At 47.1% G+C, this 13,415-nt stretch overlaps 1 protein-coding gene across 1 annotated transcript in view; it reads left to right on the top strand.

The window, feature by feature from the left end:
- The window catches only part of RP2 (RP2 activator of ARL3 GTPase), a 43,635-nt gene that overhangs the window by 628 nt on the left and 29,592 nt on the right, over positions 1 to 13,415 (top strand). The gene's annotated exons all lie outside the window — the stretch shown is intronic.

Raw genomic sequence — 13,415 nt, 5'->3', positions numbered from 1 at the left:
ATCCTGGGCAGATAGTACTAAATTGTATCTTCCAGTTCCGTTTCTTGTTTTTATACTTGCCACGAAGTGGTAGCATACCCTGAATGCTAGGAGACCTGATCTCTAGCATTTCACCAAAGGGTGAGAAATGAATTTCAGCGCTGAGGACCTCCCATGGAGAATGCCCTGCCAGCAGCCCATAGAAACAGGAAGCTTTGTCGGTGGAGTATCTTTACTAATCGCAAATTAGGTGGTGTCACTTATGGAAAGATTCAGTCTCATGTAGCAATGTCCCAGCCCATTATATGCCATTAAGGACTTATAACTTAAAAGTTTAAAACCAACTCATTTGTTTTAGGGTGGAATGTAACAGGCAACTGGGGCAAACTACCCTGCTTTGGAAGGTATTGCTTACTAGTTGGGCAGCCACATTCTGCCAGCTTTCAATGTAAGGTGTAATTCATGTAAAACATATTATAGTAGAATGAGGCTGTTTTTTTTCTCTCTCCTGTTTCATTGGTAGCTTGCTCCTTTTTTGGCACTAAGTTAGATGGTGACTGTGAACTACATGTGAAGTAGTGGCAGACAGGGCAGAACTGAGTTTGTACCTTTATTTCTATTAATCCCTTGGCTTTCTAACCATAATTAAAAGGGGGTGGATGTCCTGGGGCACTCCAGACACACGTTAGAAAAACAAAATTCAACAGCAGCTACAGAACCAAACAGTCTTATTGACTTAAATGCCTCTTTACCCATGCATAGCTAAACTTCATCAGGCCCTAGCTATTATGATGTGTCAAGGATGTGTGGAAGGCTTTTTTTAAAACTTGCATGTTGTAGTCTCTTAGGCAGTATTTTATATTCCTGACACTTCTTCCTTTTATTTTCTGGAAGTTGTTTTGGAGGCTGAGAGGTGTTCGACTCATAAAGTGGCAGGATCTTTGCTAAGGATTCTCCTCCAGCTGGTTGAGAGGCCATTGAGAGAGAGGTTGTGATGTTGCACTCTATATGGATTTTATGAAAATATGCTAATGAGTGTGACTATAATGTAACTGGAATATGCTTCATGCAAAAGGTCTCTTTTAAGGTATTATAAAACTTATAATCTACTGAGTGTGTTCATCCTACTTGTATGACTGTATCATTATTGTATCTGAAACTAGAAATATGAAATATAACTCTGAGGGCCTATCATAATTATGCAAAGTGTAGGCCATTAATGGTGGTTTGGAATCTTGATGGCTCCCATTAACCTGGACAGTTGTAAGACTTGTAAGTCTTCCTGTATACCTGTGTGCTGGCAAGTGGGTAATGAAGTCTTACAGTGATGTGATCATGTCACCTGAACTGGAATCCATCTTTAACCTGGTGCTTTTCCATTTAGAAGGGTGCAGTGGGGGCCCAGAGAGACAAAAGATTCCTGCCTTGTGCCAAAGCTATATAAGGGGGTGGAACAGAACTAAGGGGTCATGAGAAATGCCCTACCTACCACCTGAGCTGGAACAAGGGCTGTACCGGGGAAAGGATTGTGCCCTGACTAGGAAGGCATCCAGTCTGTGAAAGAAACTTATTGAAACATTTCTGAGGGTGAGATTTTATCTGTTAGGTCTGTCTAATACAGTAAGAAACTGGTGTATTCTATTTTATTTTGCTTGGTAATTCACTTTGTTCTGTCTGCTACTACTTGGAATCACTTAAATCCTCCTTTCTGTATTTAATAAAATTGCTTGTTGTTTATTTATTTAATCCAGAATATGCATTAATACGGGGGGGGGGGGGTATAGAGGGCGAACAACTTATGAGTTTACCCTGTATAAGCTTTATACAAGATAAAAACGGATTTATTTGGGGTTTGGACCCCATTGGGAGTTGGGCATCTGAGTGTTAAAGACAGGAACACTTCTTAAGTTGCTTTCAGTTAAGTCTGCAGCTTTGGGGCACGTGGTTCAGACCCTGGATCTGTGTTGGAGCAGACTGGTGTGTCTGGCTCAACAAGACAGGGTGCTGGAGTCCCAAGATGGCAGGGAAAGCAGGGGCAGAAGTAGTCTTGGCACATCAGTTGTCAGGGTTTCTGTGATCCAACCCATCACAGAGGTCTCTAAACAAAAAAGAATTTGAATAAAAATCCTTCTCCTTTTCACTCGCTGCTTCATGTTTCACTTCCTTGATACTTGGTAATTCTCCATAGCCTTTCTGGAAAAAATAGAGCAGACTAGAAATTCAGTTTCAGTGTGTGAAAACCAAACTGAGACCATGTTTACAAGCCATAAAGGGAGAAACACTAAACTTTTTTTTTTCTTCCAGGCTTGTATTCTCATTTTAAACATGGTCAGATGCCCTGGTGTGACACCTAAAGCTCTCTAGTGGATTAAGCTAAAATATGGGGTTAAGTATGTACAAAGATTGTAGGGTAAGGACAAAGGAGGCTGCTTCATGTCAGACTTGATACTTTGATTTCCTAGACCTAGGGAATACTTATGGCACAGCTTGGCTAATACCCGGGGTTCTTAAACTGGGAGTCGGGACCCCTCAGGGGGTCACGAGGTTATTACATGGGGGGCTGCAAGCTGTCAGCCACCACCCCAAATCCCGCTTTGCCTCCAGTATGTATAATGGTGTTAAATATATAAAAAGGTGTTTTTAATTTATAAGGGGGGGTCGCACTCAGAGGCTTGTTATGTGAAAGGGGTCACCACTAAAAAAGTTTGAGAGCCACTGGTTAATACAGTGGTTGCAAAGGGAGGAGGCAGACCATGTTACTTGTATAACTATTACTCCCTTGCCACAGTGTTAGTTATCTGTTACTGTTTTTTTAAACATAGTCAGAATGGTTCTTCTCTTTTACAATGAGGTTATTACAGAAGCCACCCAAACACTAATTTCGTTTAAAATTAAAGCGGTTAAATTAGTAAACTACATTTTGTGAACCTGTCATATTCAGCCACAGGGATAAGTTTAATATAAAAGAACTACAGTTATTTCCTAATCCAGAGGAAGGAGGAAAGTCAAAACAAGTCATTAGGAGAAAACCTGACACTTTTCTCTCCTCCCCACCTCCCTTCAGTGTTTAGGTGAGCTTCTTTTGCAGGAGGTGAACACATTAGGAGCAGTCAGTGTCTCAGACATTAGAGTAGACTATGTTTGGGGTTAACTTTTCTAATAGATCATACAAAGGTTTAAACAATTCTATGTATGAAAGAGAATCTCATACTTAAATATTAAGTTGTTGCACATAGTGTCTGTAGACAGTTGTGCAAAGGCTTCCTCTTTCCAAACATCATATGTAATGATTCCTGGCTTTTGAGTTCAGAGGACCATACTGAAAACAGCAGGGTTAAATATTTAATTTTTGAATGTCTCAAGAAAAGCTATATAGAAACTGTTTCAAACATTCATCACTCTTTCCTCTTTCTGTTTGTGTTGGCTGCCCAGTGTACTCAATGCTACTGTTTTTGTGTTGTATTAAAGTTGAGAAATAGTAGTAAATGACTATGGGGGAAAATAGTTAACTTTAAAACCGAGAATTTGGCATTTAGTGTACCAACATACATGAAGTGTAATTGACAGACTTTTAAAGGGGCCCACACTCAAAACGTAAGCTTTTTTTTTAAAGTAATAGCTTTAGATACTGTTCCTAGGTTTCCTGCCATATTATGCGGTCTTTAATGTTGTCCTCTCCCTCATTGTTGTGTGAAAGGACCAAACAAATATGAAAATTCTGCATTTCATGACAATTCTTCATACAGTCAGAGTAAAGCAGAACATTTACAAGATACGTAGGTCTTTCTATTTTGTGCAAAACCCCAAAACCTCAGCTTTATAAATAGTTTCACTAGATGTCTTCTGGCATTCATTTTTGGTCACTTTTAATAGTGTGGGTTGTTAACACACTGCTTTGGGTGGGGAAGTTCACATGTACTGGATACTATTTCTAACTTCAGTCTGTCAGGTCAGTAAGACCACTTTTATTCTACGTAATGCTGTCTGTCGGCTATAGGAGTTGCCAGTTATTTTAAAGAAAAAACTGTTGGAAACTTTATACGTCTAAAAATGTGTAGAAAATATCTATGCGTGTGTACCTGAATCTTTCTGCTTAGACTTTAGTGGCCTTCCTGTGAACTAAGAGTTGAATAGAGCTTTCTGTTTTCAAGAACTCTTTGACATCACAAGTCTTGAATACTGTAAAAGAAGCACTCTTTATTGCATTCTAGACAGTGCCGTAGATACAGAATCTGGCCACAGTGACTGAAGTGTGAAAGTTGATTTTTTTTCCCCCGTTACTGTAAGTTGCATGGTTTTGTTTAGTGTAATGTTTGCAAATCTTAAAAATGAGATCTTCTGATATTTTTCTTAGTGTAGGGCTGAGCTAAAGAGAAGAGCCACACCGTCAGATTTACTTTTTTTCATAATCAGCATTGCAGTAATGACAACACAGTAAAACAGATTGCACTTCAGTTCTAAATCTTTAGTTTGTCATCTTAATGTTTCCAAATATTGTTTCTGTGTAGCAATTTCTTGTGCATTGTCCCCCCAAGTTTCTGTACAGAGCCAATGTCAGACAGAAATCTAGTCAGTTTGGGAAAAAAAACAAAAAACCAAACTGACGGTACTACCCTTTTTTTCTGGATCCTCCTGCTAACATTTGTAGTTTTACATCCATGCTTTCCTAATGCTTAAAGATGTGTTTTCTCTCACTTGGTGAGAGAGCCACACAGAAAACAAACTAGAAAAACCAAAAATGTTTTCTGATATTTCAGTTATAAAAAAATCTTACATTTTATTTATAACAAATAATACTCAAAAAGGGTGCTAAATTTCAGTGACCCTTTAAAAGTCTGTATTAGCTTCAGATGAAGAGGAGAGATTTGATGACCTGAGTCAAGCTATTGCAAGTAGATACTTTTTGGCATGCCTACAATGCAGTCACCAAAACATGTAGTGTGGTACACTAACTACAGAGATGCTGGATGTTATATTTGTCTTAAACTGTCATGTTTTGTATTAGTTAGAGGATGATTGACTACTTCTGAAATATAGCAGGTTGTTGCCTTGGGCAGAAGATGGTACTGGAACTTGGTGGGGTGAGAAGATGATACAAGAACATAATTGTATAATGGTTAGGTGGAAACAGCATGTGGACATAACTGTTAAAAATTTCTGCATTGTGTAGTGCTATATTCAACCAGTTTGCTTTTATCAAGATTCAAACAAGTTTTTTTTAATTGTGTATGTTGCAGGATAACTAATGTATTATGGAGGGATTGTTAGTGTCTCAATACTTAATATTCCATTACATCGAACCATACTTTAAATACCTTGTGGTAGATGTAAGAACACGTTCTGATCAGAGCCAAAATTACTACATCACATATGGTGGTAAGGCGTTAACATTCAGTAAGTCTACGACATACCTAAATGGGTTTAAAAAAAGAGAGATTGTAGTTTGTCTCTCAGGTTAAATGGCATCCAGGTTCCTGGTCTTAACCAACTGACTGAGCCCGTTGCTGAGGCTTCAGCACTGACACAGCACAAAGATTGCTGGATCCCCCCTCCAGGTCTACCTGATCTGATGCCAGAGTTCTGGCACTGCTGACTTTAGTGAACCGGTAGTGGTTCAGTGATCTCTAAGTGGTACCAAGGTCCCTGCATTCATCTGGATCAGAGTCCAGTGCCTAGAATTCGTCATTAAAGTGGTCTGCAGCACACTACATTGAGTATTAATGTCCCCATAGGTACCAGGATTTTAATACCTTAGACTGCTTCAAGTAAGTGCTTACAAACTTCAAACTGAAGTGGCATTCAGTCTCCAGGCCCGTCTCTGACAATCTGCTGTGGAGGATCCAGTACAACTGACTGCCACTTGCTTGAAGTGGCTTGGTGTACAGATGTCTCTAGTTTCCCCCAGTGTCAAAGATCCAGCATCAGTGACTGGTGAACCACTAGTGTGAGGTTTTGTACTCAAGTGACAATGGGATCCATCTGAGTCAACATAGCTAGTTGCCAAAGGTATAGCACCAATAACTTGGGTAAACCATTTGTCAAAGTGGCTCGCTACTACTAGACACATATACCCAGGTCCTTTGGGTTTGCGGATAGTCAATAGCCCTGAACCCATCTGACAATCTCTGAAATGTCACTTAGTAAAGTGGTGTTATCCCCATCATGACTGTCACCAAGTTCACTGACTTGCAAACACTGGCTCACTCAGGTGCTGAAGTGCCAGCTCCCTTGATTTTTGTGGAACTATCAACTCTCTGGGCTTAGCAGTCCAATGCTAAGAATTTAGCATTGCAGGATCAGGAAAATTGCATGCTGTGAGCCTGTCTCGCATAAGTGGCTGATAGTCCTCAGAGCTATCTAGATGGAGTCCGGTGCTGAGAACCTGGCATTGTTGATTGCTGTTCTTATGGGTGGCACCAGAGTCACCTGGTCTGCTGGGGACTACTGAGTTGGCACTTAAAAACTGGGTTTCCTGTCCCAGAGTCGTTTTTGGTATCAGATGCTTAACCTCTGAGTAGTGTTTACATGAGACTGTGTCAACAATAGCTTTCTCCCAGGGCCTGCAGGGATAGTCGGCTGAGGCTCTAGGGCAGAGGTGGGCACAGTACGACCCGTGGGCCACATCCCCCTCCCCTCCCCCCCCCCCCAGCAGTAGAGCTGCGGCCTGACCCGGTGCTCTGTGTTGCATGGTGGCATGGCTGGCTCCAGCACGGCTGCCTGACCAAAGGGGGCAGGGGAGTTTGGGGTGGTTGGGGTGGGGGTGTGGATAGGGGTTGGGGTGGTCAGAGGGTGGGCAACAGGGCGGTTGAATGGGGGCAGGTGTCCTGGGGGGGCAGTCAGGAAGGAGGGGGGTTGGATGGGGCAGCAGGGGGCAGTCAGGGGCAGGGGTTCTGGGGGCAGTCAGGGACAAGGGGTGGTTGGATGGGGTAGCGGTCCCAGGGGGAGCAGGCAGTCAATCAGAAAGGAGAGGAGGGGTTGGATGGGGCGGCAGTCGGCAGTCAAAGGTGGGGGGGGGGGCGCGGTCAGGGGACAGGGAGGCGTGGATGGGGAAGGAGTCCTGGGGGGCTGTCAGGACAGGGAACGGGGGGTTGGATGGGGCAGGAGTCCCAGGGGGGCTGTCAAGGGGCAAGAAGTGGGGGGGGTTGGATAGGGGTTGGGGGCTGGGCCACGCCTGGCTGTTTGGGGAGGCCCTCCATATAATTTCAGAAACCTGATGTGGCCCTCAGGCCACAAATTTTGCCCACTCCTGCTCTAGGGCCTAGATGTTCCTTTTTGTGTGAGGTCCTCCAGATGAAATCAGTACAACACTTTCTAGTTCCAGGCCAGAATTATGAGGCATGGCCAGAATTATGAGGCATACCCAGAACTGCTGCCTTGGGTTCTGGAACCCCTCAACGGGGTTCCCTAACCAAAGTGTCCTTGAGTGCTGAAACACCCTCAGCACTGAAATCTTGAAAACCATTCCCAGACCCAAATTGAAGTTCTTTCTCGGATCTGCTCCAATATCATCTACAGAGGCTGGATTTGCATGCTTCTACTTATGTGCAATTTACTAAAATTGACATCCCCCAAATTTCCTGGGAGCAACTCTTTCAAAATAAAAACATTAGCAGTCACTTCTGGGAGTACGCTTCCTTGGTATTGAAAGCCTCTGTTGCAACTTGGTTAGGCCTTCTGGTGTCACATCTCTGATGCTTCGGTTCTGGAGCCTGTTCTGCTGCAGTGCCAGGAAGATCTAGGACTTTCTTCCTTCATCTTTCTGTAGCAGCTAATTTGTTTCTAGTGCAGATGCCTCAGAAGTGTTTTCGTATTGTTTTAAATTTACCTGACCCTGGACACTCAAGTAGCGACAATGCCCACTTAACTTGTAGATCTGATATTTTCAGATGAGATTAAGAACACCTATTCCTTGGTTCCACAGTACATTAAAATTGCTACATTGGTACTATAATTGGCAAATTACCTCTTCTCATTGGACAAATTTAAGTCCTGTTACTGGCCAACTGGCTGCAAGTATCCATGGAATGCCATCCTTTAAGCTGGAAAGTTGGTACCTGACCTTCTCCTACTGTCGGGTCTGAGTGTATCCTTGTCTCTGTCTAGACTCTAGTCCACAGAGAGGTTCCATGACAGTGTAATTAGGTAATGCCTTTATCTATAAAACTAATTACAAAGATACAACACTTTCTTGATGCTATTTACACCTGAACCACATATGTTTCAGGTCACTGAAAACACTCATCAGGGAGTTCAGTTGTCACCTGCGTTACCATATATACCACATGCAGCCTGTGGGACCGTTCTGCCCGGCCCTTGAGCTCCTGCTCGCCCCAGCCCCTCCCCCACAGCCTCAGCTCACTGTGCCGTGCGTGCAATGCTCTGGGCAGTGGCGCTGCAAGCTCCTGGGGTAGTGCAGCTGCAGAGCCTGGCCTGACCCAATGCTCTGTGCTGTGCAGTGTGTGGCTGGCTTCAGCCGGGCAGCGTGTCTGTAGCGCCATCAGCCACCGGTGTTCCAGGCAGCACGGTAAGGGGGAGGGGAGGGAGGGTTGGATAGAGGGCAGGGGAGTTTGGGGGTGGTCAGGGGCCAGGGGTGTGGATAGGGGTGGGGGCAGTCAGAGGGCAGGGAACAGGGGAGTTGAATGGGGGCAGGCGTTCCAGGGGGTGGGGCAGTCAGGAAGGAGAAGATGGGGCGGTGGGGGGTGGGCAAGGGTTCTGGGGGTGTCAGGGAGCGGGGGGGCAGTCAGGAAGAAGAGGGGGGTTGGATGTAGCAGTGGGGGTAGGGGGTCTGGGGGCAGTCAGGGAGAAGAGGTGTTTGGCTCGAGCAGGGGTCCCGGGGGGGGCATTCAGGAAGGAAGGGGGGGTTGGATGGGATAGCGGGGGGGCAGTTAGGGGCAGGGGACCTGGGGGTAGTCAGGGGACAGGGCAGGAGGGGTGGATGGGGCAGGAGGTCCGGGGGGGGCCCGTCGGAGCAAGAAGCGGGGGTGGGGGAGAGTTGGATGGGGGTGGGGGCTGGGCCACGCCTGGCTGTTTGGGGAGGCACAGCCTCCCCTAACCGACCCTCCATACAATTTCTGAAACCCAATGTGACCCTCAGGCCAAAAAGTTTGCCCACCCCTGATATATACTGTAATATTTCCAGGTGGAGAGACTGGGATCTTCACCTTGTTTTCCAGTCTTTTTAAGGTTTGTGGACTCTGTAGGAGGTGAATACTAAACATCAGGGTTATTGATTTTTTTTTTTTTTTTTTTGAGAGCCGTTTGTCTAGTCTGAGACTTTTCCCTGTATCTAGGAAGAGTCTTTGAACAGAGTTTTTCAGTTTTCTGTTACCTGTTCTGCAAGGGCAGAAAATCCTGACTAGGGCCTGGTCTACACTAGGCGTTTATGTCGAAGTTAGCGCCGTTACATCGAATTAACCCTGCACCCGTCCACACCGCGAAGGTATTTAGTTCGATATAGAGGTCTCTTTAATTCGACTTCTGTACTCCTCCCCGACGAGAGGAGTAGCGCTAAATTCGACATGGCCATGTCGAATTAGGCTAGGTGTGGATGGAAATCGACGCTAATAGCTCCGGGAGCTATCCCACAGTGCACCACTCTGTTGACGCTCTGGACAGCAGTACGAGCTCGGATGCTCTGAACAGCCACACAGGAAAAGCCCCGGGAAAATTTGAATTTGAATTCCTTTTCCTGTCTGGCCAGTTTGAATCTCATTTCCTGTCTGGACATTGTGGCGAGCTCAGCAGCACTGGCAATGATGCAGAGCTCTCCAGCAGTGATGGCCGTGCAATCTCAGAATAGAAAGAGGGCCCCAGCATGGACTGATCGGGAAGTCTTGGATCTCATCGCTGTGTGGGGTGATGAGTCCGTGCTTTCCGAGCTGCGCTCCAAGAAACGGAATGCAAAGATCTACGAGAAGATCTCTAAAGACATGTCAGAGAGAGGATACAGCCGGGATGCAACGCAGTGCCGCGTGAAAATCAAGGAGCTGAGACAAGGCTACCAGAAGACCAAAGAGGCAAACGGACGCTCCGGATCCCATCCCCAGACATCCCGTTTCTACGAGGCACTGCATTCCATCCTAGGTGCGGCCGCCACCACTACCCCACCAGTGACCGTGGACTCTGAGGATGGGATATTGTCCACGGCCGGATCCTCGGACATGTTAGCGGACGGGGAAGATGAGGAAGGAGAAGAGGTGGACGAGGCAGTCGACAGCACTCACAACGCTGGTTTCCCCGACAGCCAGGATCTCTTCATCACCCTTACAGAGATCCCCTACCAACCGTCCCCAGCCGTTACCCCGGACACAGAATCTGGGGAAGGATCAGCCAGTAAGTGTTGTAAACATCTAAACATTTATTTTTAACAGAACAGGAATATTAACAATTAAAAAAATGGGTTTCTCATGATTAGTTTGCCCTAGGCGCTTAACGGTTCAGTCATGGGCAGTGCAACTATTGAAAAAAAAATCTAGCAATGTCCAGTTTTGCATGATTGTCCTGCCCAAGCCGCTCTACTGTTTAGTCACTGCTACAGCAGCTAGAGTAAAATGCGGTCTATATGTCCGGGGATGGAGCAGAAATCCTCCTGTGACATCTCGAGGAAGCTCTCCTGGAGGTAATTGGAAATCCGTTGCATTAGGTTCCTGGGGATAGCGGCCTTATTGGGTCCTCCGTAGTACGACACGTTGCCGCGCCACGAGACAAGCAAGTACTCGGGAATCATTGCTCTGCACAGCAGGGCGGCATACAGCCCTGGTCTTTGGAGGCTTTCCCGGAGCATTCTCTCTTTCTCGCTGTCAGAGATCCTCATGAGGGTGATGTCGCTCATGGTGACCTGCTTTGAATGAGGTAGGGGAATGTTAGTGTTGGGACTGCTTTACCGTTCCTTTACAGAACTGTAACCGCTGGTTTGCAGCCACGCGGTGGAGGCGGGAGAGGGGCAGCCGAAAGGGATCGTTCCCGGGGACAGCCGCGAGGGTGTGGGACAGGAGCAGACTTCCTGCTTGCCGGATTGCTGGCAGCAGGGACCGACATTGATTTCAATGTGAAATGAGGCCATTGCTAATATTAAAGTTTTAAGCTGCCACGAGTCTACGGCTTACCATGTCTGCCTGCAACAGAAATTCCGTTGTCCTGACACGGTTCTCAAATGTGCTGTGCAAGACCCCAGGCACTGAATGTGAAGGCCGAGAATTCGACCTTGTGCTGAGTGCGCATGTGATAGGTGCTGTGCATGGTCTTGTTCACAGAGAAAGACTATGTTCTTTGTTCTCAACTACATTTATCTTTCTGAGGAATTCACTCCCTTTTTCCCATTCCCACAGCCCCATCTGCGACTGTCTCACAACCTAGCCTGGCATCACACTCCCAGAGGCTAGCGAGGATTAGGCATAGGAAGAAGAGGACACGGGAGGACATGTTCTCAGAGCTTATGGCCTGCTCCTGAGCCCAGGCAGCACAGCAGACCCAGTGGCGGGAGAACTTGTCCCAAATGCAGCAAGCAAACATGGATCGGGAGGAGAGGTGGCGGCAGGAAGACCAGCAGGCGACTCAAACCCTGCTTGGACTACTGAGGGAGCAAACGGACACGCTCCGGCGCCTTGTGGATGTTCTGCAGGAACGGAGGCAGGAGGACAGAGCCCCACTGCAGTCCATCTCTAACCGCCCTCCCCCGCCACCAAGTCCCATACCCCCCTTACCCAAAGTGCACAGAAGGAGAGGCGGCAGAGTCCACGCAAACTCTCACTCCACCCCTGCAGAGAGCTCTAGTAGCAGAAGGCTCTCATTCCCCAAAATTTGACAAGTTCTTTCCTTCCCGCCTGACACAAGCCCCCGTCCAAGTTTCACCTCCCAGTTCCATGTGTAGTTGATGATAAAAAATATGTTTCTGTTAACTAATGTTTCCATCATGTTCTTTTGGAGGAGGGGGGGAAAGGGGGATGGTAATTGGACAGGACAGTCACCTTTGGCAGGGTACATAGGCGGGGGCAGGTACAGCAGCAGGGCACATACACAGTGCAGTGACTAGTTGCCCTGGTCAGTCTGGGAGGTGGTTTTCATGTTCTGTAGTGGGGGGTTGGTTGCTCTGTGACTTTGTGGCGGGGGAGGGCAGTTACAGATCTTAAGCGGCGGTCCTTATGCAGGATCACAGAGCCACACAGCAGGAGATCTGTAACCGTCCTCCCCCTGCCACAAAGTCACATAGCCCCCCCATACACACAGTCCCGATCAGGAGGGGTGACAGGCTCCGTTGAAAGAACCAGCCCACCACAGCGGAGCCTGTCAATCCTTGAGTTTAGAAGCTTTCTTTGCGTCACTACACTACACCCGCTCCGCACCACAATCCGCGTCCCAGTTTTAAAAAATTCCCGCGAAAACAGTAGTAAAGAAAACGGTGTTCATTAACAAAGTAGAACTGATTTTATTTCGAAACGTGTGTTGGAAGGGGGGGGGAAGGGGGTATGTAACTGGAGAGGATAGTCAACATTAACTGGGTAAAGAAACGGGGGCAGGTTCGGCTTCTCTGTACACAAACTTTACAGTCACAGGTTACCCTGCTCACTCAGGAACCTAGCTTTCAAAGCCTCCCGGATGCACAGCGCGTCCCGCTGGTCTCTTCTAATCGCCCGGCTGTCTGGCTGTGCGTAATCAGAAGCCAGGCTATTTTCCTCAACCTCCCACCCCGCCATAAAGGTCTCCCCCTTGCTCTCACAGAGATTGTGGAGCACACAGCAAGCTGCTATAACAATGGGGATATTGGTTTCGCTGAGATCACAGCGAGTCAGCAAGCTTCTCCATCTCCCCTTGAGACGGCCAAAAGCACACTCCACCACCATTCTGCACTTGCTCAGCCGGTAGTTGAAGAGTTCTTTTTCGGTGTCCAGGGCGCCAGTATAGGGCTTCATGAGCCAGGGCATTAGCGGGTAGGCTGGGTCCCCGAGGATGACTATAGGCATCTCCACATCCCCAACAGTTATTTTGTGGTCCGGGAAGTAAATACCTTGCTGCAGCCGTCTAAACAGACCAGAGTTCCTGAAAACACGAGCGTCATGAACCTTGCCCGGCCATCCGACGTAGATGTTGGTAAAACGTCCCCTGTGGTCCACCAGTGCTTGCAGCACCATGGAAAAGTAGCCCTTTCTGTTAATGTACTGGCTGGCCTGGTGGTCCGGTGCCAGGATAGGGATGTGAGTTCCATCTATGGCCCCACCGCAGTTTGGGAATCCCATCGCTGCGAAGCCATCTATGATCGCCTCCACGTTTCCCAGGGTCACTACCTTTGGCAGCAGTACATCAACGATTGCCTTGGCTACTTGCATCACAACAACCCCCACAGTAGATTTGCCCACCCCAAACTGGTTCACGACTGACCGGTAGCTGTCTGGCGTTGCAAGCTTCCAGAGGGCTATGGCCACTCGCTTCTGGACAGTCAG

The sequence above is a fragment of the Malaclemys terrapin genome, chromosome 1 (genome assembly GCF_027887155.1).
Source record: "Malaclemys terrapin pileata isolate rMalTer1 chromosome 1, rMalTer1.hap1, whole genome shotgun sequence".
Taxonomy (NCBI): Eukaryota; Metazoa; Chordata; order Testudines; family Emydidae; genus Malaclemys; species Malaclemys terrapin.
The sequence above is the reverse complement of the archived record's forward strand: the minus strand, read 5'-3'. Positions and strand labels throughout refer to the sequence as shown.